This window comes from Pelophylax lessonae (assembly GCF_965119305.1).
Source record: "Pelophylax lessonae genome assembly, chromosome: 1".
In the NCBI taxonomy this organism is placed as follows: Eukaryota; Metazoa; Chordata; class Amphibia; order Anura; family Ranidae; genus Pelophylax; species Pelophylax lessonae.
In genome coordinates, this window is record NC_138768.1 from 361,642,127 (window position 1) to 361,650,753 (window position 8,627).

Here is an 8,627-nt window from a genome sequence, read left to right on the forward strand (position 1 = left end):
AATCAGTGGAGCAGGGGTTGATTGTTTAGGTCTGCTCAGTGCCTCATAGGCTTCTGCTCTGATTGTTTTCACCTGTTTTCTAGAGGATTCTACTGCTAAGGTGGTCATTCTCCAGATGATGCAAGTATAGCTTCCCCTCAGTATTTCATGCACCTGGTGGACTGGGCCCTCATGTACCATGGGCTTCAGGCTTTCAGTTGGATCATGGAACCCTACACAAATCAGAAATTTGTGTCTCACTAATCTTGTACAAAATGTATATAACTAATGTGGTCAAAATGTATACCTCCTGTGCAAAAATATCTATTACTAGCATAGCATGCTTAAACTAAACGTCCCTTATCAAGCCACAAAAAAGTGAATGGGAATGTGTTAGGTGTCAGCAGCTCTCATCAGATTTTAACAGGTATATAGTTGCTTGCAAGGATTTGTACATATTTGATCATGGAAACTTAAACTGTAACTACGTCAATAAGGCCTTGCACAAAAAGAAGCTCTGGGCACTTTGGGAGTTGTAAAGATCATGGAGAAAGATAGTCTAGGACCCACCTTCGTACACAGAGTCAGTTATCTATGACAGTGTTTGTCAACCTTTTTTTAGAAAAAAAGTTTCCACTATTTCAGAAGCAGGTGTCTGTTGCAGACATCCCAATTTTATAGAAAGAACAAAATGTCCCCCACTGAAAAGCGGGACTTTAAAGGCAACCAGTCCACCAAGATGTGTTGGTCAGTGATTGCAGCGCTGCTATAAAGTGTTTACGTGCACAAATAACAAAAATAACCTGTAATTCTCAAATGCATAAAATACTTAAAAAATAAAAAATGATAATTTAAAAATATAATTGATGTTACAATATTTCCATAAAGTGCAAATATCTGTGCTGTGCAAAATAACTTGTGCAAATAATTTATTATAATAGTGCTGTGGTAAAGTCCATGTAATAATCCTTTCTTCAAATTGGAAAAAGTGCTGGTGCTTAATCCGTTTTTGCTTGTGGGGTTACCCCCTTTGTAGATATACTTACCACAGTGTGGTTTCAACAAAGCAGAAAGTGATGGTCATGGTAATCCTTAAATTCCTTGGTAATTGCTGTGAATCCGTAAGATTCCTTTTCCTTTTAAGTGATCCCAGATTTCCTCATAAAAACAAAAGGCTTTCCATAGTGAAGACCGTTTAAAATTGTAATTTAATGAGGTATAAAGACAATGGGATACTTACAAACATGTTAAAAACAAAGGACATGTAAATGTACACTCGGCTCGGTGGTTAGCTGCTCCCGCAGCGTGCGCTTCACCGACCGGATATCATGTGACAGACCGCTCGGCCAATGGCTAGACGTGTTTCGCTGTTGAACACAGCGTCTTCTGTAGCTACAGTTCAATATACAACCAAATTGTTGAAATGTAAGAGGGAGCACTGAGCTGATTAGTGGAGCTGCGGATGTGCGCCGCTGCCCATGGAGCGCATGGCACCGCCCTGTTAACATCAGAGGGTTCCGTGCACTCTGGGAGCAGTTGGTGTCTTTGGCCACTACCCACACATGTGCAGTGATGCTGTCACTATGCCCATGCGTGGTGACGCCATATCCGTGCACGGCCGTTTGGCACCATATTTAGACCCATAGGGCAGCCTGCATTCACAGGGCTGTATCTGGGAAGATCATATACGGACACCCACTATCTCTGCCACAGCAAGGTAATCACAAACTTCTGTCCTTCCTACATGAATTGAAATCCTTTTGTTGATATACATATTGTGTCTGATGTGGCATTGTTTCTATTATAGGACACATATACCCCCTATGGATAGTACATATTTACCCCTTGTCTATCCTTTTAAGGGACAGATTTTTCTTTAGTGCACCTTGTGAAGCCTATGACCACCTCACCCTAACAGGGTAATTTTGATAATCCATCTACACATTATGAACACACAGGTACTTGGTGATATTTGAATTAATAGTATATATTTTATTTGACCATGAACAGTTTACGCTTTTTATGATTAGAAACACACTTAGATGGATATTTCCATTCTGACAAAGTACCCTGTTATTCTCTGTAGAATTAATTTGTCCCTTGGCGTCCAACATCAGCGGCTTCCATTTTTTGGGGACCTCCGTGGGGACTTTTTCGGGGCCCAATGGCGGTGACGCTCCTTCTGACTCTTCCATCCAGACGAAGGCAAAAAAAAAACTTCATCCTTGCTTTTAATATGTACACCGCTATATATTACTCTGAGCACTTTAATTGGTATGTAACTATATGAATATAAGCATAAGTTGATGGCCTTATATCCATTTTGCCTACATTGTCATCACAATGTTGTTTTCTATTCTTAGAAATGTTGAATAGACATATCTCCCTGGCAGTACCCCTGAAGAAAGGTGTTTAACCTGAAAGGCATCAGGTAGAGTGGAGACATCATGGTAGAGTGGAGACATCATGACATCTTTATGTGTTTACATTTCGACAATTTGGTTGTATATTGAACCTTGAATTTTATTGGTGTATGCGCATATTCTTTCATATTCAAATTCTTTTTTAACATGTATAAATAAAAATGTTTTTTAACAAGTGATCTTGGTGGACTGGTTGGCTTTAAAGTCCCGCTTTTCAGTGGGGGAAATTTTGTTCCGTCAAACATTTTTTTAGTCAACACACCCTATTAAATAATGGACAGACTCGAGGCACCCAATTTAAAAAAATTAAACAAATCGTTTTACATATCGCAGCATCATTCACATGTCAGACACCCAACACTAGAGCCGATTTATTGCACGCTGGTACTGAATAGTTTTCCAGCATCTCTGTTCTCTCCCTCCTTTTGCTATTGTGACCCCAGTGCTGACAGAGAGGGGCTGGGGGGGGGGGGGGGCAGCAAACAAAATGCTGTGCAGACACCCAATGTCCTCCTTGTCAACTGATGATGTCATTGGTTGTTTGGACATTGATGACTAGAAGGTTGCAATGGTGCACAATGAAAACCTGTGGCTTTGTGTAACTAAAAGGCAGGCTTGAGCCAATTTGAGGGCAATATTTACACATTTTGCAAAGGCACACCTGAAGAAACCTGAAGGCACCCTGGTTGAAAAAGGCTGACTATGATTAGGGCCTTTACAGGTGAAACACAGTAGTTGACCTGCTGTGCTGCTATATTTTCTTGGATCTGTTCAATTAGTTTCCAATAAAGTGCTAATAGGATTTATGACATGTGCAGGACTTTTCTTTGGAATACTGTTTTATCTGGGGTAAACAGGAGCCTCGTACCTTGCACTGATGATTCCCGAACAAGCTGTGACTGGATGAGGAAGTAGAGCAGTTATATTTTTCCTATATTTTACGTTAAAGTGTATCTAAACCCAAGAACAAAAAAATAACGTATTGCAGCTTACCACTATTTAGGTAAGATGACTAAATTCAATTTTTTCCCCTTTACCTTAACCTGACAATCCTTCAAGTAAAACATTTCCTGTACAGTAAGTGACACTTACTAATTTACAGTATCTATGGAGGAGCAGTGTCGTCACTCAAAGACAAGAGATGTGGCAAGACTACTTTTGGTTAACTAGCAGGGCCCTTGGCATTGCCCAACCCTTGGTTATACTATTTAGCGGCCCAGTTGCAGCACCTGATTGGTACGATGTTGGGAGTAGGGGAGCAAGGGGATACCAGGGTCAACTCCTCTGTGGCTGTGATGCATTACACAGTTAGAAGGGAATCTATCCCAATAGCTTCTAAATCTCAAGCATTTGGTAAACCGCATAAATCCTACCCAACATATAATCTCATTCAGAAAATATGGAATAAGACTAAATACCTCCAAAAGGTGACAGGGTATACAGAATTCAGTCCAATTTGGTTAAATGAGACATATCTTGAATTGGCTAAGCTACAACATGGAGCAAAATGGAAAGAGTATGGTGTAATGTTTCTTAGCCAAATTTTCAGTAATGGGGTATTGCTCTCCTTTGACTCTTTGTGGGAGAAATTTAACCTGCCATCCTCAATTTTCTTTTATTATGCACAACCTAGGTACGCAGTTGTTGCTTAGGGTAGATCTTCTGAGTGGACACTATTCCCAACTCCCTTGTTTAATCTAATTAAGGATACTGAGTCCTCCAAAGGATTCACATTGCAATGCTACGCTATACTGGGGGCTCAGGTAAGTATTAGGGGGCTGAGGGGTCTGCTAAACACAGAATGCATTAAGATAAAAAACCTTCTGCCTTTACAATCACTTTAAGCTCAGGAAATTGTTCTGTTCTACCTTCTGCTGGGGAGCAATTTCCAGTGGATAGAGTGATAAGATACAATGTTGTAGGTTATGAATATTTATTTCATTCTGGCCAATCATTGAGGTTTATGCTAGTAATGTCAGCTGGTGAAGGTAATACATATTTGGGGAGCCTTTTCTAGAAGGGTCCTTCCCTCCCAGGACCTACTGCCAGGGGAAGGGGAAGGGGGGTGGTATTGAGGTCATTTGGCTCCCAGTTAGTTGCCTAAGGAGGAGGTTCCAGGTCCAGTGACCGATAACTGGAAGCTGGGCTATATTAGGACCTGGGAGCCCAGGAAGGTGGCTTTTAAGGGGGCACACCTTATTTATGCTCAGTCCATTGCTAGTCTCATTTTAATGACCCACAATTATAGATTGCCATTCTCAGCAGAACCCTTCCTGTGAGCCTGGTCCCTTCCTGATCTTGATTATTGTTCCTGTACCTGCTTCTGTACCTGATCTTGAGACTGATGGGTGTTGGTTGTGGAATTGTATTATATGTCTTAACCACTTGACCTCTGGAAGATTTATCCCCCTTCATCACCAGGCCATTTTTTTGTGATACGGCACTGCGTTACTTTTACTGACAACCACGCAGACATGGAATGCTGTACCCAAAAACCATTTTTTATTTTTTGCGCTATAAACCAAAATATATATACTGTATTTATATGTTTGACTTTCGGCTCTAAAACATATCCAATACAAATTTAAAAAAATCAAATTTCTTCATAAATATAAGACAATATGTATTCTGCTTCAGGTTTTTGGTAAAAATAAATATCAATAGGCGTATATTGATTGGTTTACGTGAACGCTATAGCATCTACAAACTATGGGATATAATTATGGATTTTTTATAATTTGGGATAGTTTTAAAAAATTGTATTTTTATTTTATTTTATTTTATACTAGTAATGGCAGAGATCAAGGACTGCGATATTGCGTCAGATAATCGGACATTAACTGACACACTTGACACTAATACAGTGATCAGTGCTAAAAATATGTATTGTCACTGTACTGACACTGGCTGTGAAGGGGTAAACATCTAGGGGGATCAAAGGGTTAACTGTATGCCTAGTCAGTGTTTTTGTGTACTGTGTTAGGTGCTTTTACTAAGGGTAGAAATCGATTTTGTTCCCGACTTTGCAGGAACACAAAATCCATACCTTCCCACCTGTCAGAACAAAGATATGCCTTGTTTACATAGGCAGATCTCAGTTCTGTGTGGATTACCACGATCGGCAGGTGCTGGAGGACATCCAATTCCCTGTCATCCACAGATTGTCTGCTGCTGTGAATAATTACAGCAGAAGCAGTACGCCCCCCTGCAGGTGAAAGAGCAGAATCACATGCAGAGTATATACAGTACACGATTCTGTACAGGAGAGCTGCCCTGTAGCATTAAATCTGCTATGGGGCGGTTTTAAAATGGTTAATAAACATAATTTAACTTCCTTCAGCTTGATTCCTGAATTCTTAAGGTACCGCCTACTGATCTGGTCATCCTTGCTGGATACCTCCATGTGGTATCCTTGACATGAACACAGTTTCCTCTGTTACATTTACCCACCTAAAGTAATACTAAGTGCTAGCTTTTTAAAATAAAAATAGGTAATACTTGCATGTTCTGTACAACGATATTGCTCAGAAAGGTCCATTTTCTCCTCTTTTGGCAGTATTTTGCCAGCCCTGTCAGTTTCTTACTCTGCTAAGCTAGGGCTCTGCTTAGCTAGGATGTACATATTTATGTGTATATATATATATTCATATACTTAAAAGTATTTTTTCTACTCTGCAATTTTATTGCTACTTTTGTGCAGCTATTTATTACTTTTTACATGTGTTATCCCACATGTTTTAAATGTGTTACCTGTTATTTCCCTCCTCCCTTCTTTTATTCACATTGGGTGCCCTTCCTTCTGGGCTCACAAGCTATTTTTCAGTTGGCCCATGAAGACTTGGCAGCTTTTGTTTTGTTTAGAAAACTGGGCATTGCTTCATAAGCTGTGGTTCTGTTGCCTCCCCCTGATTTCTGGAACTCTTTAGATATTTCCAGAACCTAGTGGGTGGAGGGATAGAGGCTGCAGCTTGAATATCTATGGCATTTCCACTAAGCCCTGGGGAGGCAGGGTCCAGAAGGTGGAGAGACAACCCATAAATACTAAGACGTCTGGCAGTCTGTGAGCAGAGTCCAGGGTCCAGTCATCTGGAGGTGACCTTGTGCTGAAGGGTCTGCCCCTGGGCAGAAGGAAGAGAGAGCGAGAGAGAAAGAGAAGGAAAGCTCCAGGACACCACTGTCTCAGCTAGGCCTAGCTGTAGACTTCAAGCCAAGCCAGAAGCAGCCTGTTCAGCATAGATTCTAGGAGCTACTTAAAGGGACTGAGTGAGTACACACCAGCCACCATACCCAAAAGCAACAGAGAGAACAGTGTAGTGCAATACCGCATGTTTCTGGGATCAAGGGGAGAGCTTAAGTGCAGTGCAAGACAGCTGGCAGCACCTGTATAAAAAAAAAAAATTGGCCCTACTGTGTATGTATGTGAGTTAGGGACCTTAGATTGTAAGCTCCTTGAGGGGAGGGACTGGTTTGAATTTGTAATGTACAGTATATGTAAAGCGCTGCGTAAATTGACAGTGCTATATAAGAACCTGAAATAAATAAAAAAAGTAAAAAAAAATAAAGACAGCTGGCAGCACCCCAATATCTCTACTTTTGGATCTAGAGCAGCCAGGGGTGGTCCAATACAGCCAGGTGTTATCTCTTCAACTTTCACTTTTGGAACTTTCATGCTTTTGTTTCAGCTGCATTTTACTCCCACTGGTGTGTACCACAGTTCAGTTTGGATTTTTAAGAGCCAGAGACTTTAGCAGTTCCTCATTCGCTTGTTTGGAGTTTACATGTTTCCTGGGCCTCCCATGGATCCCAATCCCTATCCCAGTTCAATGTTCCCTAAATAAACAACCTAAACTAAAACCCCTAGACTGTCATTTTGAGCCAAATAGAGAGTGTGGAAAATTCCTGTTGCCTGACTGTGGGTGCTGTGTGGGGGGTAAAGGCCCCTTTGGGGGGGGGGGGGTAGCACTACATTAAGGATGAAACACCCTTCATAGCTGATGCAGTTCTGCAGAGAGCCTCAAGGACTGTGAGGGATTTGGGAGAAATCAAGGTTCTTCAAGAGGGAGTCCAGAAAGTGGTGTAGCTGCAAGTAGTGGAAAATTTCCCTAGGTGGTGCCTGATAAGATTTCCAGATGTTCTTGCATGAGCATACACCTCTATTAGTTAATAGAGATGAAATGGTTGTGAATCATCTAGAAATCCTCCTAAAGAACTTATGTTTGTCTGTGATACCAGGATGGAACAAGGGGCTGCTAAAAAGGAGTAGAGGTAAGTGAAGTAGCATCAGTCTCGTATAGTATTTCACTGAGTGCAGTGTGTGAGCTGAAACTGGGTTGAAGGGCGTGGGTCGAGAGAAAGGTGGGAACCATATGAGAGAATATAGTGGTATGAGGTTTATTCCCACTATGTCAAGAAGAGCCCAGAGCAGTAAGTCCTAATCAGAATATAGCTGAACCAATGGGGTGATGTGGGCCTCCTTTATTTTAGTGGTGTATATTAGGTACCCCCAACCCCCCACAGATGTTAGGTTTATATAGTAGATGTCTATTCCACCTAGGTGGGATGCAGATCTGTAAAATGTGAAATGGTTAGAGTAATTTGGGTAAGTATGCCTTTACAGCATGTATACAGCCGAACCAGGAAAAAGACATATGATCCCATAACACTAACAATCTTTTAAGATGTTTGAGTAGGGGGGGATTTCAGCTTGGTAGAGGTGTGAGTACAATTCCTAAATACAAAAGAGTAGTGGAGGAGATTAGATGGTAATTGAGACTAAATAGACTGGAGGACCCGAAGTTGGGAGAGAAACATTCATAGATTTGGATGTGTTTACATGGGGACCAGACAAAGTAGCAAATTGAGAAAAAAGCGCCAAAAGTTTGGGGAGTGAAATGTGGAGTGATGAGGTACACAAATATATCATCCATAAAGAAGGCAGCTTTGGGTCTCTGCAAGCTCTAGGCCTTTAATATCAGAATGTTGTCTAGTTTGGACTGCCAGGGGTTCCAAAGCCATAAATGAAAAGTATGGGCGATAACAAGCATCCTTATCGAGTGTGTCAAGAGCGATTGGGATTCAAAACCAATGGTGACTTATTTTGGGGAAGCATAACAATACAAAACAATGCCTATTGGGCATACCCAGGCTTCAGAACACATGAAAAAAACACACCATACTTAGTTCTGCTGGTAGGCACTAAGTAGGATTCAGGAGAACAGTACTCAC